The sequence below is a fragment of the Apostichopus japonicus genome, chromosome 17 (genome assembly GCF_037975245.1).
Source record: "Apostichopus japonicus isolate 1M-3 chromosome 17, ASM3797524v1, whole genome shotgun sequence".
Taxonomy (NCBI): domain Eukaryota; kingdom Metazoa; phylum Echinodermata; class Holothuroidea; order Aspidochirotida; family Stichopodidae; genus Apostichopus; species Apostichopus japonicus.
In genome coordinates, this window is record NC_092577.1 from 22,966,257 (window position 1) to 22,980,166 (window position 13,910).

Here is a 13,910-nt window from a genome sequence, read left to right on the forward strand (position 1 = left end):
GTCTTGCCACAAGGAAAGCGATTTGAAAATCGAATATATTAATAAATAACTCGATTGTTTTTATATATTAGAATTTAATACATATATATGTGAAATATAGATTAACTTAATATATATTAAATACATTCATGTATAATATATACATTAATTCCACTCATCATAACCTACCAAACAACTAGCCTGCATTTCACCTCTTGTAATGTCTACGGCCACATCACGTTCAATATACCGGTTCTCGTCCGATCAGGTAAGTCAAGCAACGTAGAGCGCAGTCAGTACTAAGGTGGGTGACCGCCTGGGAATACTGGGTGCCGTAGGCTTTTATTTTCACAATTGATAACACTATGTTGCCACGACGATGAGAAATTGAAATGGCCTCCATTGACCTCTTGTTATGTCTACGGCCATATCACGTTGACTATACCGGTTCTCGTCCGATCACCGAAGTCAAGCAACGTAGAGCGCAGTCAGTACTTGGATGGGTGACCGCCTGGGAATACTGGGTGCCGTAGGCTTTTATTTTCCTAATTGATAACACTATGTTGCCACGACGATGAGAAATTGAAATGGCCTACATTGACCTCTTGTTATGTCTACGGCCATATCACGTTGACTATACCGGTTCTCGTCCGATCACCGAAGTCAAGCAACGTAGAGCGCAGTCAGTACTTGGATGGGTGACCGCCTGGAAATACTGGGTGCCGTAGGCCTTTCTTTTTCTAATTAGAACACTGTCATGCCACAAGGAAAGCGATTTGAAAATCGAATATATTAATAAATAACTCGATTGTTTTTATATATTAGAATTTAATACATATATATGTGAAATATAGATTAACTTAATATATATTAAATACATTCATGTATAATATATACATTAAATCCACTCATCATAACCTACCAAACAACAAGCCTGCATTTCACCTCTTGTAATGTCTACGGCCACATCACGTTCAATATACCGGTTCTCGTCCGATCAGGTAAGTCAAGCAACGTAGAGCGCAGTCAGTACTAAGGTGGGTGACCGCCTGGGAATACTGGGTGCCGTAGGCTTTTATTTTCCTAATTGATAACACTATGTTGCCACGACGATGAAAAATTGAAATGGCCTACATTGACCTCTTGTTATGTCTACGGCCATATCACGTTGACTATACCGGTTCTCGTCCGATCACCGAAGTCAAGCAACGTAGAGCGCAGTCAGTACTTGGATGGGTGACCGCCTGGGAATACTGGGTGTCGTAGGCTGTTATTTTCATAATTGATAACACTGTTGCCACGACGATGAGAAATTGAAATGGCCTACATTGACCTCTTGTTATGTCTACGGCCATATCACGTTGACTATACCGGTTCTCGTCCGATCACCGAAGTCAAGCAACGTAGAGCGCAGTCAGTACTTGGATGGGTGACCGCCTGGGAATACTGGGTGCCGTAGGCCTTTCTTTTTCTAATTAGAACACTGTCTTGCCACAAGGAAAGCGATTTGAAAATCGAATATATTAATAAATAACTCGATTGTTTTTATATATTAGAATTTAATACATATATATGTGAAATATAGATTAACTTAATATATATTAAATACATTCATGTATAATATATACATTAAGTCCACTCATCATAACCTACCAAACAACTAGCCTGCATTTCACCTCTTGTAATGTCTACGGCCACATCACGTTCAATATACCGGTTCTCGTCCGATCAGGTAAGTCAAGCAACGTAGAGCGCAGTCAGTACTAAGGTGGGTGACCGCCTGGGAATACTGGGTGCCGTAGGCCTTTCTTTTTCTAATTGATAACACTATGTTGCCACGACGATGAGAAAGTGAAATGGCCTACATTGACCTCTTATGTAAACGGCCATATCACGTTGACTATACCGGTTCTCGTCCGATCACCGAAGTCAAGCAACGTAGAGCGCAGTCAGTACTTGGATGGGTGACCGCCTGGGAATACTGGGTGCCGTAGGCTTTTATTTTCCTAATTGATAACACTATGTTGCCACGACGATGAGAAAGTGAAATGGCCTACATTGACCTCCTATGTAAACGGCCATATCACGTTGACTATACCGGTTCTCGTCCGATCACCGAAGTCAAGCAACGTAGAGCGCAGTCAGTACTTGGATGGGTGACCGCCTGGGAATACTGGGGGCCGTAGGCTTTTATTTTCCTCATTGATAACACTATGTTGCCACGACGATGAAAAATTGAAATGGCCTACATTGACCTCCTATGTAAACGGCCATATCACGTTGACTATACCGGTTCTCGTCCGATCACCGAAGTCAAGCAACGTAGAGCGCAGTCAGTACTTGGATGGGTGACCGCCTGGGAATACTGGGTGCCGTAGGCCTTCCTTTTCCTAATTAGAACACTGTCTTGCCACAAGGAAAGCGATTTGAAAATCGAATATATTAATAAATAACTCGATTGTTTTTATATATTAGAATTTAATACATATATATGTGAAATATAGATTAACTTAATATATATTAAATACATTCATGTATAATATATACATTAATTCCACTCATCATAACCTACCAAACAACTAGCCTGCATTTCACCTCTTGTAATGTCTACGGCCACATCACGTTCAATATACCGGTTCTCGTCCGATCAGGTAAGTCAAGCAACGTAGAGCGCAGTCAGTACTAAGGTGGGTGACCGCCTGGGAATACTGGGTGCCGTAGGCTTTTATTTTCACAATTGATAACACTATGTTGCCACGACGATGAGAAATTGAAATGGCCTCCATTGACCTCTTGTTATGTCTACGGCCATATCACGTTCAATATACCGGTTCTCGTCCGATCAGGTAAGTCAAGCAACGTAGAGCGCAGTCAGTACTAAGGTGGGTGACCGCCTGGGAATACTGGGTGCCGTAGGCTTTTATTTTCACAATTGATAACACTACGTTGCCACGACGATGAGAAATTGAAATGGCCTCCATTGACCTCTTGTTATGTCTACGGCCATATCACGTTGACTATACCGGTTCTCGTCCGATCACCGAAGTCAAGCAACGTAGAGCGCAGTCAGTACTTGGATGGGTGACCGCCTGGGAATACTGGGTGCCGTAGGCCTTCCTTTTCCTAATTAGAACACTGTCTTGCCACAAGGAAAGCGATTTGAAAATCGAATATATTAATAAATAACTCGATTGTTTTTATATATTAGAATTTAATACATATATATGTGAAATATAGATTAACTTAATATATATTAAATACATTCATGTATAATATATACATTAAATCCACTCATCATAACCTACCAAACAACTAGCCTGCATTTCACCTCTTGTAATGTCTACGGCCACATCACGTTCAATATACCGGTTCTCGTCCGATCACCGAAGTCAAGCAACGTAGAGCGCAGTCAGTACTAAGGTGGGTGACCGCCTGGGAATACTGGGTGCCGTAGGCTTTTATTTTCCTAATTGATAACACTATGTTGCCACGACGATGAAAAATTGAAATGGCCTACATTGACCTCTTCTTATGTCTACGGCCATATCACGTTGACTATACCGGTTCTCGTCCGATCACCGAAGTCAAGCAACGTAGAGCGCAGTCAGTACTTGGATGGGTGACCGCCTGGGAATACTGGGTGTCGTAGGCTGTTATTTTCATAATTGATAACACTGTTGCCACGACGATGAGAAATTGAAATGGCCTACATTGACCTCTTGTTATGTCTACGGCCATATCACGTTGACTATACCGGTTCTCGTCCGATCACCGAAGTCAAGCAACGTAGAGCGCAGTCAGTACTTGGATGGGTGACCGCCTGGGAATACTGGGTGCCGTAGGCCTTCCTTTTCCTAATTAGAACACTGTCTTGCCACAAGGAAAGCGATTTGAAAATCGAATATATTAATAAATAACTCGATTGTTTTTATATATTAGAATTTAATACATATATATGTGAAATATAGATTAACTTAATATATATTAAATACATTCATGTATAATATATACATTAATTCCACTCATCATAACCTACCAAACAACTAGCCTGCATTTCACCTCTTGTAATGTCTACGGCCACATCACGTTCAATATACCGGTTCTCGTCCGATCAGGTAAGTCAAGCAACGTAGAGCGCAGTCAGTACTAAGGTGGGTGACCGCCTGGGAATACTGGGTGCCGTAGGCTTTTATTTTCACAATTGATAACACTATGTTGCCACGACGATGAGAAATTGAAATGGCCTCCATTGACCTCTTGTTATGTCTACGGCCATATCACGTTGACTATACCGGTTCTCGTCCGATCACCGAAGTCAAGCAACGTAGAGCGCAGTCAGTACTTGGATGGGTGACCGCCTGGGAATACTGGGTGCCGTAGGCTTTTATTTTCCTAATTGATAACACTATGTTGCCACGACGATGAGAAATTGAAATGGCCTACATTGACCTCTTGTTATGTCTACGGCCATATCACGTTGACTATACCGGTTCTCGTCCGATCACCGAAGTCAAGCAACGTAGAGCGCAGTCAGTACTTGGATGGGTGACCGCCTGGAAATACTGGGTGCCGTAGGCCTTTCTTTTTCTAATTAGAACACTGTCATGCCACAAGGAAAGCGATTTGAAAATCGAATATATTAATAAATAACTCGATTGTTTTTATATATTAGAATTTAATACATATATATGTGAAATATAGATTAACTTAATATATATTAAATACATTCATGTATAATATATACATTAAATCCACTCATCATAACCTACCAAACAACAAGCCTGCATTTCACCTCTTGTAATGTCTACGGCCACATCACGTTCAATATACCGGTTCTCGTCCGATCAGGTAAGTCAAGCAACGTAGAGCGCAGTCAGTACTAAGGTGGGTGACCGCCTGGGAATACTGGGTGCCGTAGGCTTTTATTTTCACAATTGATAACACTACGTTGCCACGACGATGAGAAATTGAAATGGCCTCCATTGACCTCTTGTTATGTCTACGGCCATATCACGTTGACTATACCGGTTCTCGTCCGATCACCGAAGTCAAGCAACGTAGAGCGCAGTCAGTACTTGGATGGGTGACCGCCTGGGAATACTGGGTGCCGTAGGCCTTCCTTTTCCTAATTAGAACACTGTCTTGCCACAAGGAAAGCGATTTGAAAATCGAATATATTAATAAATAACTCGATTGTTTTTATATATTAGAATTTAATACATATATATGTGAAATATAGATTAACTTAATATATATTAAATACATTCATGTATAATATATACATTAAATCCACTCATCATAACCTACCAAACAACTAGCCTGCATTTCACCTCTTGTAATGTCTACGGCCACATCACGTTCAATATACCGGTTCTCGTCCGATCACCGAAGTCAAGCAACGTAGAGCGCAGTCAGTACTAAGGTGGGTGACCGCCTGGGAATACTGGGTGCCGTAGGCTTTTATTTTCCTAATTGATAACACTATGTTGCCACGACGATGAAAAATTGAAATGGCCTACATTGACCTCTTCTTATGTCTACGGCCATATCACGTTGACTATACCGGTTCTCGTCCGATCACCGAAGTCAAGCAACGTAGAGCGCAGTCAGTACTTGGATGGGTGACCGCCTGGGAATACTGGGTGTCGTAGGCTGTTATTTTCATAATTGATAACACTGTTGCCACGACGATGAGAAATTGAAATGGCCTACATTGACCTCTTGTTATGTCTACGGCCATATCACGTTGACTATACCGGTTCTCGTCCGATCACCGAAGTCAAGCAACGTAGAGCGCAGTCAGTACTTGGATGGGTGACCGCCTGGGAATACTGGGTGCCGTAGGCCTTTCTTTTTCTAATTAGAACACTGTCTTGCCACAAGGAAAGCGATTTGAAAATCGAATATATTAATAAATAACTCGATTGTTTTTATATATTAGAATTTAATACATATATATGTGAAATATAGATTAACTTAATATATATTAAATACATTCATGTATAATATATACATTAAGTCCACTCATCATAACCTACCAAACAACTAGCCTGCATTTCACCTCTTGTAATGTCTACGGCCACATCACGTTCAATATACCGGTTCTCGTCCGATCAGGTAAGTCAAGCAACGTAGAGCGCAGTCAGTACTAAGGTGGGTGACCGCCTGGGAATACTGGGGGCCGTAGGCTTTTATTTTCCTCATTGATAACACTATGTTGCCACGACGATGAGAAATTGAAATGGCCTCCATTGACCTCTTGTTATGTCTACGGCCATATCACGTTCAATATACCGGTTCTCGTCCGATCAGGTAAGTCAAGCAACGTAGAGCGCAGTCAGTACTAAGGTGGGTGACCGCCTGGGAATACTGGGTGCCGTAGGCTTTTATTTTCACAATTGATAACACTACGTTGCCACGACGATGAGAAATTGAAATGGCCTCCATTGACCTCTTGTTATGTCTACGGCCATATCACGTTGACTATACCGGTTCTCGTCCGATCACCGAAGTCAAGCAACGTAGAGCGCAGTCAGTACTTGGATGGGTGACCGCCTGGGAATACTGGGTGCCGTAGGCCTTCCTTTTCCTAATTAGAACACTGTCTTGCCACAAGGAAAGCGATTTGAAAATCGAATATATTAATAAATAACTCGATTGTTTTTATATATTAGAATTTAATACATATATATGTGAAATATAGATTAACTTAATATATATTAAATACATTCATGTATAATATATACATTAAATCCACTCATCATAACCTACCAAACAACTAGCCTGCATTTCACCTCTTGTAATGTCTACGGCCACATCACGTTCAATATACCGGTTCTCGTCCGATCACCGAAGTCAAGCAACGTAGAGCGCAGTCAGTACTAAGGTGGGTGACCGCCTGGGAATACTGGGTGCCGTAGGCTTTTATTTTCCTAATTGATAACACTATGTTGCCACGACGATGAAAAATTGAAATGGCCTACATTGACCTCTTCTTATGTCTACGGCCATATCACGTTGACTATACCGGTTCTCGTCCGATCACCGAAGTCAAGCAACGTAGAGCGCAGTCAGTACTTGGATGGGTGACCGCCTGGGAATACTGGGTGTCGTAGGCTGTTATTTTCATAATTGATAACACTGTTGCCACGACGATGAGAAATTGAAATGGCCTACATTGACCTCTTGTTATGTCTACGGCCATATCACGTTGACTATACCGGTTCTCGTCCGATCACCGAAGTCAAGCAACGTAGAGCGCAGTCAGTACTTGGATGGGTGACCGCCTGGGAATACTGGGTGCCGTAGGCCTTTCTTTTTCTAATTAGAACACTGTCTTGCCACAAGGAAAGCGATTTGAAAATCGAATATATTAATAAATAACTCGATTGTTTTTATATATTAGAATTTAATACATATATATGTGAAATATAGATTAACTTAATATATATTAAATACATTCATGTATAATATATACATTAAGTCCACTCATCATAACCTACCAAACAACTAGCCTGCATTTCACCTCTTGTAATGTCTACGGCCACATCACGTTCAATATACCGGTTCTCGTCCGATCAGGTAAGTCAAGCAACGTAGAGCGCAGTCAGTACTAAGGTGGGTGACCGCCTGGGAATACTGGGTGCCGTAGGCCTTTCTTTTTCTAATTGATAACACTATGTTGCCACGACGATGAGAAAGTGAAATGGCCTACATTGACCTCTTATGTAAACGGCCATATCACGTTGACTATACCGGTTCTCGTCCGATCACCGAAGTCAAGCAACGTAGAGCGCAGTCAGTACTTGGATGGGTGACCGCCTGGGAATACTGGGTGCCGTAGGCTTTTATTTTCCTAATTGATAACACTATGTTGCCACGACGATGAGAAAGTGAAATGGCCTACATTGACCTCCTATGTAAACGGCCATATCACGTTGACTATACCGGTTCTCGTCCGATCACCGAAGTCAAGCAACGTAGAGCGCAGTCAGTACTTGGATGGGTGACCGCCTGGGAATACTGGGGGCCGTAGGCTTTTATTTTCCTCATTGATAACACTATGTTGCCACGACGATGAAAAATTGAAATGGCCTACATTGACCTCCTATGTAAACGGCCATATCACGTTGACTATACCGGTTCTCGTCCGATCACCGAAGTCAAGCAACGTAGAGCGCAGTCAGTACTTGGATGGGTGACCGCCTGGGAATACTGGGTGCCGTAGGCCTTCCTTTTCCTAATTAGAACACTGTCTTGCCACAAGGAAAGCGATTTGAAAATCGAATATATTAATAAATAACTCGATTGTTTTTATATATTAGAATTTAATACATATATATGTGAAATATAGATTAACTTAATATATATTAAATACATTCATGTATAATATATACATTAATTCCACTCATCATAACCTACCAAACAACTAGCCTGCATTTCACCTCTTGTAATGTCTACGGCCACATCACGTTCAATATACCGGTTCTCGTCCGATCAGGTAAGTCAAGCAACGTAGAGCGCAGTCAGTACTAAGGTGGGTGACCGCCTGGGAATACTGGGTGCCGTAGGCTTTTATTTTCACAATTGATAACACTATGTTGCCACGACGATGAGAAATTGAAATGGCCTCCATTGACCTCTTGTTATGTCTACGGCCATATCACGTTCAATATACCGGTTCTCGTCCGATCAGGTAAGTCAAGCAACGTAGAGCGCAGTCAGTACTAAGGTGGGTGACCGCCTGGGAATACTGGGTGCCGTAGGCTTTTATTTTCACAATTGATAACACTACGTTGCCACGACGATGAGAAATTGAAATGGCCTCCATTGACCTCTTGTTATGTCTACGGCCATATCACGTTGACTATACCGGTTCTCGTCCGATCACCGAAGTCAAGCAACGTAGAGCGCAGTCAGTACTTGGATGGGTGACCGCCTGGGAATACTGGGTGCCGTAGGCCTTCCTTTTCCTAATTAGAACACTGTCTTGCCACAAGGAAAGCGATTTGAAAATCGAATATATTAATAAATAACTCGATTGTTTTTATATATTAGAATTTAATACATATATATGTGAAATATAGATTAACTTAATATATATTAAATACATTCATGTATAATATATACATTAAATCCACTCATCATAACCTACCAAACAACTAGCCTGCATTTCACCTCTTGTAATGTCTACGGCCACACCACGTTCAATATACCGGTTCTCGTCCGATCACCGAAGTCAAGCAACGTAGAGCGCAGTCAGTACTAAGGTGGGTGACCGCCTGGGAATACTGGGTGCCGTAGGCTTTTATTTTCCTAATTGATAACACTATGTTGCCACGACGATGAAAAATTGAAATGGCCTACATTGACCTCTTCTTATGTCTACGGCCATATCACGTTGACTATACCGGTTCTCGTCCGATCACCGAAGTCAAGCAACGTAGAGCGCAGTCAGTACTTGGATGGGTGACCGCCTGGGAATACTGGGTGTCGTAGGCTGTTATTTTCATAATTGATAACACTGTTGCCACGACGATGAGAAATTGAAATGGCCTACATTGACCTCTTGTTATGTCTACGGCCATATCACGTTGACTATACCGGTTCTCGTCCGATCACCGAAGTCAAGCAACGTAGAGCGCAGTCAGTACTTGGATGGGTGACCGCCTGGGAATACTGGGTGCCGTAGGCCTTTCTTTTTCTAATTAGAACACTGTCTTGCCACAAGGAAAGCGATTTGAAAATCGAATATATTAATAAATAACTCGATTGTTTTTATATATTAGAATTTAATACATATATATGTGAAATATAGATTAACTTAATATATATTAAATACATTCATGTATAATATATACATTAAGTCCACTCATCATAACCTACCAAACAACTAGCCTGCATTTCACCTCTTGTAATGTCTACGGCCACATCACGTTCAATATACCGGTTCTCGTCCGATCAGGTAAGTCAAGCAACGTAGAGCGCAGTCAGTACTAAGGTGGGTGACCGCCTGGGAATACTGGGTGCCGTAGGCTTTTATTTTCACAATTGATAACACTATGTTGCCACGACGATGAGAAATTGAAATGGCCTCCATTGACCTCTTCTTATGTCTACGGCCATATCACGTTGACTATACCGGTTCTCGTCCGATCACCGAAGTCAAGCAACGTAGAGCGCAGTCAGTACTTGGATGGGTGACCGCCTGGGAATACTGGGTGCAGTAGGCTTTTATTTTCCTAATTGATAACACTATGTTGCCACGACGATGAGAAATTGAAATGGCCTCCATTGACCTCTTGTTATGTCTACGGCCATATCACGTTGACTATACCGGTTCTCGTCCGATCACCGAAGTCAAGCAACGTAGAGCGCAGTCAGTACTTGGATGGGTGACCGCCTGGGAATACTGGGTGCCGTAGGCCTTCCTTTTCCTAATTAGAACACTGTCTTGCCACAAGGAAAGCGATTTGAAAATCGAATATATTAATAAATAACTCGATTGTTTTTATATATTAGAATTTAATACATATATATGTGAAATATAGATTAACTTAATATATATTAAATACATTCATGTATAATATATACATTAAATCCACTCATCATAACCTACCAAACAACTAGCCTGCATTTCACCTCTTGTAATGTCTACGGCCACATCACGTTCAATATACCGGTTCTCGTCCGATCAGGTAAGTCAAGCAACGTAGAGCGCAGTCAGTACTAAGGTGGGTGACCGCCTGGGAATACTGGGTGCCGTAGGCTTTTATTTTCCTAATTGATAACACTATGTTGCCACGACGATGAAAAATTGAAATGGCCTACATTGACCTCTTGTTATGTCTACGGCCATATCACGTTGACTATACCGGTTCTCGTCCGATCACCGAAGTCAAGCAACGTAGAGCGCAGTCAGTACTTGGATGGGTGACCGCCTGGGAATACTGGGTGTCGTAGGCTGTTATTTTCATAATTGATAACACTGTTGCCACGACGATGAGAAATTGAAATGGCCTACATTGACCTCTTGTTATGTCTACGGCCATATCACGTTGACTATACCGGTTCTCGTCCGATCACCGAAGTCAAGCAACGTAGAGCGCAGTCAGTACTTGGATGGGTGACCGCCTGGGAATACTGGGTGCCGTAGGCCTTTCTTTTTCTAATTAGAACACTGTCTTGCCACAAGGAAAGCGATTTGAAAATCGAATATATTAATAAATAACTCGATTGTTTTTATATATTAGAATTTAATACATATATATGTGAAATATAGATTAACTTAATATATATTAAATACATTCATGTATAATATATACATTAAGTCCACTCATCATAACCTACCAAACAACTAGCCTGCATTTCACCTCTTGTAATGTCTACGGCCACATCACGTTCAATATACCGGTTCTCGTCCGATCAGGTAAGTCAAGCAACGTAGAGCGCAGTCAGTACTAAGGTGGGTGACCGCCTGGGAATACTGGGTGCCGTAGGCTTTTATTTTCACAATTGATAACACTATGTTGCCACGACGATGAGAAATTGAAATGGCCTCCATTGACCTCTTCTTATGTCTACGGCCATATCACGTTGACTATACCGGTTCTCGTCCGATCACCGAAGTCAAGCAACGTAGAGCGCAGTCAGTACTTGGATGGGTGACCGCCTGGGAATACTGGGTGCAGTAGGCTTTTATTTTCCTAATTGATAACACTATGTTGCCACGACGATGAGAAATTGAAATGGCCTACATTGACGTCTTGTTATGTCTACGGCCATATCACGTTGACTATACCGGTTCTCGTCCGATCACCGAAGTCAAGCAACGTAGAGCGCAGTCAGTACTTGGATGGGTGACCGCCTGGAAATACTGGGTGCCGTAGGCCTTCCTTTTCCTAATTAGAACACTGTCTTGCCACAAGGAAAGCGATTTGAAAATCGAATATATTAATAAATAACTCGATTGTTTTTATATATTAGAATTTAATACATATATATGTGAAATATAGATTAACTTAATATATATTAAATACATTCATGTATAATATATACATTAAATCCACTCATCATAACCTACCAAACAACTAGCCTGCATTTCACCTCTTGTAATGTCTACGGCCACATGACGTTCAATATACCGGTTCTCGTCCGATCAGGTAAGTCAAGCAACGTAGAGCGCAGTCAGTACTAAGGTGGGTGACCGCCTGGGAATACTGGGTGCCGTAGGCTTTTATTTTCACAATTGATAACACTATGTTGCCACGACGATGAGAAATTGAAATGGCCTCCATTGACCTCTTCTTATGTCTACGGCCATATCACGTTGACTATACCGGTTCTCGTCCGATCACCGAAGTCAAGCAACGTAGAGCGCAGTCAGTACTTGGATGGGTGACCGCCTGGGAATACTGGGTGCAGTAGGCTTTTATTTTCCTAATTGATAACACTATGTTGCCACGACGATGAGAAATTGAAATGGCCTACATTGACCTCTTGTTATGTCTACGGCCATATCACGTTGACTATACCGGTTCTCGTCCGATCACCGAAGTCAAGCAACGTAGAGCGCAGTCAGTACTTGGATGGGTGACCGCCTGGGAATACTGGGTGCCGTAGGCCTTTCTTTTTCTATTTAGAACACTGTCTTGCCACAAGGAAAGCGATTTGAAAATCGAATATATTAATAAATAACTCGATTGTTTTTATATATTAGAATTTAATACATATATATGTGAAATATAGATTAACTTAATATATATTAAATACATTCATGTATAATATATACATTAAATCCACTCATCATAACCTACCAAACAACTAGCCTGCATTTCACCTCTTGTAATGTCTACGGCCACATCACGTTCAATATACCGGTTCTCGTCCGATCAGGTAAGTCAAGCAACGTAGAGCGCAGTCAGTACTAAGGTGGGTGACCGCCTGGGAATACTGGGTGCCGTAGGCTTTTATTTTCACAATTGATAACACTATGTTGCCACGACGATGAGAAATTGAAATGGCCTCCATTGACCTCTTGTTATGTCTACGGCCATATCACGTTGACTATACCGGTTCTCGTCCGATCACCGAAGTCAAGCAACGTAGAGCGCAGTCAGTACTTGGATGGGTGACCGCCTGGGAATACTGGGTGCCGTAGGCTTTTATTTTCCTAATTGATAACACTATGTTGCCACGACGATGAGAAAGTGAAATGGCCTACATTGACCTCTTGTTATGTCTACGGCCATATCACGTTGACTATACCGGTTCTCGTCCGATCACCGAAGTCAAGCAACGTAGAGCGCAGTCAGTACTTGGATGGGTGACCGCCTGGGAACACTGGGTGCCGTAGGCTTTTATTTTCATAATTGATAACACTATGTTGCCACGACGATGTAAAAGTGAAATGGCCTACATTGACCTCTTATGTAAACGGCCATATCACGTTGACTATACCGGTTCTCGTCCGATCACCGAAGTCAAGCAACGTAGAGCGCAGTCAGTACTTGGATGGGTGACCGCCTGGGAATACTGGGTGCCGTAGGCCTTTCTTTTTCTAATTAGAACACTGTCTTGCCACAAGGAAAGCGATTTGAAAATCGAATATATTAATAAATAACTCGATTGTTTTTATATATTAGAATTTAATACATATATATGTGAAATATAGATTAACTTAATATATATTAAATACATTCATGTATATTATATACATTAAATCCACTCATCATAACCTACCAAACAACTAGCCTGCATTTCACCTCTTGTAATGTCTACGGCCACATCACGTTCAATATACCGGTTCTCGTCCGATCAGGTAAGTCAAGCAACGTAGAGCGCAGTCAGTACTAAGGTGGGTGACCGCCTGGGAATACTGGGTGCCGTAGGCTTTTATTTTCACAATTGATAACACTATGTTGCCACGACGA

The 13,910-nt window shown here is 41.7% G+C and overlaps 31 non-coding genes and 26 pseudogenes across 31 annotated transcripts; all 57 read left to right on the forward strand.

The window, feature by feature from the left end:
- Positions 1-201: 201 nt before the first annotated feature.
- On the forward strand, positions 202-320 carry LOC139957600 (5S ribosomal RNA; annotated as a pseudogene).
- A 76-nt stretch (positions 321-396) lies between these two features.
- LOC139957689 (5S ribosomal RNA) lies at positions 397-515 on the forward strand. The gene has a single exon (XR_011789513.1). It is a non-coding gene; the product is annotated as a 5S ribosomal RNA (ribosomal RNA).
- A 76-nt stretch (positions 516-591) lies between these two features.
- On the forward strand, positions 592-710 carry LOC139955615 (5S ribosomal RNA). The gene has a single exon (XR_011788850.1). It is a non-coding gene; the product is annotated as a 5S ribosomal RNA (ribosomal RNA).
- A 224-nt stretch (positions 711-934) lies between these two features.
- On the forward strand, positions 935-1,053 carry LOC139957602 (5S ribosomal RNA; annotated as a pseudogene).
- Positions 1,054-1,129: 76 nt separating this feature from the next.
- LOC139955217 (5S ribosomal RNA) lies at positions 1,130-1,248 on the forward strand. Its single transcript, XR_011788464.1, has one exon. It is a non-coding gene; the product is annotated as a 5S ribosomal RNA (ribosomal RNA).
- A 74-nt stretch (positions 1,249-1,322) lies between these two features.
- LOC139955787 (5S ribosomal RNA) lies at positions 1,323-1,441 on the forward strand. The gene has a single exon (XR_011789017.1). It is a non-coding gene; the product is annotated as a 5S ribosomal RNA (ribosomal RNA).
- A 224-nt stretch (positions 1,442-1,665) lies between these two features.
- Positions 1,666-1,784, forward strand: LOC139957482 (5S ribosomal RNA; annotated as a pseudogene).
- A 73-nt stretch (positions 1,785-1,857) lies between these two features.
- Positions 1,858-1,976, forward strand: LOC139956212 (5S ribosomal RNA; annotated as a pseudogene).
- A 73-nt stretch (positions 1,977-2,049) lies between these two features.
- Positions 2,050-2,168, forward strand: LOC139956915 (5S ribosomal RNA; annotated as a pseudogene).
- Positions 2,169-2,241: 73 nt separating this feature from the next.
- Positions 2,242-2,360, forward strand: LOC139956074 (5S ribosomal RNA). The gene has a single exon (XR_011789298.1). It is a non-coding gene; the product is annotated as a 5S ribosomal RNA (ribosomal RNA).
- Positions 2,361-2,584: 224 nt separating this feature from the next.
- LOC139957603 (5S ribosomal RNA) lies at positions 2,585-2,703 on the forward strand (annotated as a pseudogene).
- Positions 2,704-2,779: 76 nt separating this feature from the next.
- On the forward strand, positions 2,780-2,898 carry LOC139957460 (5S ribosomal RNA; annotated as a pseudogene).
- Positions 2,899-2,974: 76 nt separating this feature from the next.
- On the forward strand, positions 2,975-3,093 carry LOC139955799 (5S ribosomal RNA). The gene has a single exon (XR_011789028.1). It is a non-coding gene; the product is annotated as a 5S ribosomal RNA (ribosomal RNA).
- A 224-nt stretch (positions 3,094-3,317) lies between these two features.
- On the forward strand, positions 3,318-3,436 carry LOC139956192 (5S ribosomal RNA; annotated as a pseudogene).
- Positions 3,437-3,512: 76 nt separating this feature from the next.
- On the forward strand, positions 3,513-3,631 carry LOC139955218 (5S ribosomal RNA). The gene has a single exon (XR_011788465.1). It is a non-coding gene; the product is annotated as a 5S ribosomal RNA (ribosomal RNA).
- A 74-nt stretch (positions 3,632-3,705) lies between these two features.
- LOC139955811 (5S ribosomal RNA) lies at positions 3,706-3,824 on the forward strand. Its single transcript, XR_011789039.1, has one exon. It is a non-coding gene; the product is annotated as a 5S ribosomal RNA (ribosomal RNA).
- A 224-nt stretch (positions 3,825-4,048) lies between these two features.
- On the forward strand, positions 4,049-4,167 carry LOC139957604 (5S ribosomal RNA; annotated as a pseudogene).
- A 76-nt stretch (positions 4,168-4,243) lies between these two features.
- LOC139957700 (5S ribosomal RNA) lies at positions 4,244-4,362 on the forward strand. The gene has a single exon (XR_011789514.1). It is a non-coding gene; the product is annotated as a 5S ribosomal RNA (ribosomal RNA).
- A 76-nt stretch (positions 4,363-4,438) lies between these two features.
- On the forward strand, positions 4,439-4,557 carry LOC139955616 (5S ribosomal RNA). Its single transcript, XR_011788851.1, has one exon. It is a non-coding gene; the product is annotated as a 5S ribosomal RNA (ribosomal RNA).
- Positions 4,558-4,781: 224 nt separating this feature from the next.
- LOC139957605 (5S ribosomal RNA) lies at positions 4,782-4,900 on the forward strand (annotated as a pseudogene).
- Positions 4,901-4,976: 76 nt separating this feature from the next.
- LOC139955823 (5S ribosomal RNA) lies at positions 4,977-5,095 on the forward strand. Its single transcript, XR_011789050.1, has one exon. It is a non-coding gene; the product is annotated as a 5S ribosomal RNA (ribosomal RNA).
- Positions 5,096-5,319: 224 nt separating this feature from the next.
- Positions 5,320-5,438, forward strand: LOC139956194 (5S ribosomal RNA; annotated as a pseudogene).
- A 76-nt stretch (positions 5,439-5,514) lies between these two features.
- On the forward strand, positions 5,515-5,633 carry LOC139955219 (5S ribosomal RNA). The gene has a single exon (XR_011788466.1). It is a non-coding gene; the product is annotated as a 5S ribosomal RNA (ribosomal RNA).
- Positions 5,634-5,707: 74 nt separating this feature from the next.
- LOC139955834 (5S ribosomal RNA) lies at positions 5,708-5,826 on the forward strand. The gene has a single exon (XR_011789061.1). It is a non-coding gene; the product is annotated as a 5S ribosomal RNA (ribosomal RNA).
- Positions 5,827-6,050: 224 nt separating this feature from the next.
- Positions 6,051-6,169, forward strand: LOC139957728 (5S ribosomal RNA; annotated as a pseudogene).
- A 76-nt stretch (positions 6,170-6,245) lies between these two features.
- LOC139957462 (5S ribosomal RNA) lies at positions 6,246-6,364 on the forward strand (annotated as a pseudogene).
- Positions 6,365-6,440: 76 nt separating this feature from the next.
- Positions 6,441-6,559, forward strand: LOC139955846 (5S ribosomal RNA). Its single transcript, XR_011789072.1, has one exon. It is a non-coding gene; the product is annotated as a 5S ribosomal RNA (ribosomal RNA).
- Positions 6,560-6,783: 224 nt separating this feature from the next.
- LOC139956196 (5S ribosomal RNA) lies at positions 6,784-6,902 on the forward strand (annotated as a pseudogene).
- A 76-nt stretch (positions 6,903-6,978) lies between these two features.
- LOC139955221 (5S ribosomal RNA) lies at positions 6,979-7,097 on the forward strand. Its single transcript, XR_011788468.1, has one exon. It is a non-coding gene; the product is annotated as a 5S ribosomal RNA (ribosomal RNA).
- Positions 7,098-7,171: 74 nt separating this feature from the next.
- On the forward strand, positions 7,172-7,290 carry LOC139955858 (5S ribosomal RNA). Its single transcript, XR_011789084.1, has one exon. It is a non-coding gene; the product is annotated as a 5S ribosomal RNA (ribosomal RNA).
- Positions 7,291-7,514: 224 nt separating this feature from the next.
- LOC139957483 (5S ribosomal RNA) lies at positions 7,515-7,633 on the forward strand (annotated as a pseudogene).
- A 73-nt stretch (positions 7,634-7,706) lies between these two features.
- LOC139956213 (5S ribosomal RNA) lies at positions 7,707-7,825 on the forward strand (annotated as a pseudogene).
- A 73-nt stretch (positions 7,826-7,898) lies between these two features.
- LOC139956916 (5S ribosomal RNA) lies at positions 7,899-8,017 on the forward strand (annotated as a pseudogene).
- Positions 8,018-8,090: 73 nt separating this feature from the next.
- On the forward strand, positions 8,091-8,209 carry LOC139956075 (5S ribosomal RNA). The gene has a single exon (XR_011789299.1). It is a non-coding gene; the product is annotated as a 5S ribosomal RNA (ribosomal RNA).
- Positions 8,210-8,433: 224 nt separating this feature from the next.
- Positions 8,434-8,552, forward strand: LOC139957606 (5S ribosomal RNA; annotated as a pseudogene).
- Positions 8,553-8,628: 76 nt separating this feature from the next.
- On the forward strand, positions 8,629-8,747 carry LOC139957463 (5S ribosomal RNA; annotated as a pseudogene).
- Positions 8,748-8,823: 76 nt separating this feature from the next.
- On the forward strand, positions 8,824-8,942 carry LOC139955870 (5S ribosomal RNA). Its single transcript, XR_011789096.1, has one exon. It is a non-coding gene; the product is annotated as a 5S ribosomal RNA (ribosomal RNA).
- A 224-nt stretch (positions 8,943-9,166) lies between these two features.
- On the forward strand, positions 9,167-9,285 carry LOC139956956 (5S ribosomal RNA; annotated as a pseudogene).
- A 76-nt stretch (positions 9,286-9,361) lies between these two features.
- Positions 9,362-9,480, forward strand: LOC139955222 (5S ribosomal RNA). Its single transcript, XR_011788469.1, has one exon. It is a non-coding gene; the product is annotated as a 5S ribosomal RNA (ribosomal RNA).
- A 74-nt stretch (positions 9,481-9,554) lies between these two features.
- On the forward strand, positions 9,555-9,673 carry LOC139955882 (5S ribosomal RNA). The gene has a single exon (XR_011789110.1). It is a non-coding gene; the product is annotated as a 5S ribosomal RNA (ribosomal RNA).
- Positions 9,674-9,897: 224 nt separating this feature from the next.
- LOC139957607 (5S ribosomal RNA) lies at positions 9,898-10,016 on the forward strand (annotated as a pseudogene).
- A 76-nt stretch (positions 10,017-10,092) lies between these two features.
- LOC139955972 (5S ribosomal RNA) lies at positions 10,093-10,211 on the forward strand. Its single transcript, XR_011789197.1, has one exon. It is a non-coding gene; the product is annotated as a 5S ribosomal RNA (ribosomal RNA).
- A 76-nt stretch (positions 10,212-10,287) lies between these two features.
- LOC139955894 (5S ribosomal RNA) lies at positions 10,288-10,406 on the forward strand. The gene has a single exon (XR_011789121.1). It is a non-coding gene; the product is annotated as a 5S ribosomal RNA (ribosomal RNA).
- Positions 10,407-10,630: 224 nt separating this feature from the next.
- On the forward strand, positions 10,631-10,749 carry LOC139957608 (5S ribosomal RNA; annotated as a pseudogene).
- Positions 10,750-10,825: 76 nt separating this feature from the next.
- LOC139955223 (5S ribosomal RNA) lies at positions 10,826-10,944 on the forward strand. The gene has a single exon (XR_011788470.1). It is a non-coding gene; the product is annotated as a 5S ribosomal RNA (ribosomal RNA).
- A 74-nt stretch (positions 10,945-11,018) lies between these two features.
- On the forward strand, positions 11,019-11,137 carry LOC139955905 (5S ribosomal RNA). The gene has a single exon (XR_011789132.1). It is a non-coding gene; the product is annotated as a 5S ribosomal RNA (ribosomal RNA).
- Positions 11,138-11,361: 224 nt separating this feature from the next.
- On the forward strand, positions 11,362-11,480 carry LOC139957609 (5S ribosomal RNA; annotated as a pseudogene).
- A 76-nt stretch (positions 11,481-11,556) lies between these two features.
- Positions 11,557-11,675, forward strand: LOC139955973 (5S ribosomal RNA). The gene has a single exon (XR_011789198.1). It is a non-coding gene; the product is annotated as a 5S ribosomal RNA (ribosomal RNA).
- Positions 11,676-11,751: 76 nt separating this feature from the next.
- LOC139955617 (5S ribosomal RNA) lies at positions 11,752-11,870 on the forward strand. Its single transcript, XR_011788852.1, has one exon. It is a non-coding gene; the product is annotated as a 5S ribosomal RNA (ribosomal RNA).
- Positions 11,871-12,094: 224 nt separating this feature from the next.
- LOC139957771 (5S ribosomal RNA) lies at positions 12,095-12,213 on the forward strand (annotated as a pseudogene).
- Positions 12,214-12,289: 76 nt separating this feature from the next.
- On the forward strand, positions 12,290-12,408 carry LOC139955974 (5S ribosomal RNA). The gene has a single exon (XR_011789199.1). It is a non-coding gene; the product is annotated as a 5S ribosomal RNA (ribosomal RNA).
- Positions 12,409-12,484: 76 nt separating this feature from the next.
- Positions 12,485-12,603, forward strand: LOC139955917 (5S ribosomal RNA). Its single transcript, XR_011789144.1, has one exon. It is a non-coding gene; the product is annotated as a 5S ribosomal RNA (ribosomal RNA).
- Positions 12,604-12,827: 224 nt separating this feature from the next.
- LOC139957611 (5S ribosomal RNA) lies at positions 12,828-12,946 on the forward strand (annotated as a pseudogene).
- A 76-nt stretch (positions 12,947-13,022) lies between these two features.
- LOC139957713 (5S ribosomal RNA) lies at positions 13,023-13,141 on the forward strand. Its single transcript, XR_011789515.1, has one exon. It is a non-coding gene; the product is annotated as a 5S ribosomal RNA (ribosomal RNA).
- A 76-nt stretch (positions 13,142-13,217) lies between these two features.
- LOC139955052 (5S ribosomal RNA) lies at positions 13,218-13,336 on the forward strand. The gene has a single exon (XR_011788305.1). It is a non-coding gene; the product is annotated as a 5S ribosomal RNA (ribosomal RNA).
- Positions 13,337-13,409: 73 nt separating this feature from the next.
- Positions 13,410-13,528, forward strand: LOC139956077 (5S ribosomal RNA). The gene has a single exon (XR_011789301.1). It is a non-coding gene; the product is annotated as a 5S ribosomal RNA (ribosomal RNA).
- Positions 13,529-13,752: 224 nt separating this feature from the next.
- LOC139957613 (5S ribosomal RNA) lies at positions 13,753-13,871 on the forward strand (annotated as a pseudogene).
- The last annotated feature ends 39 nt before the right edge of the window (positions 13,872-13,910 follow it).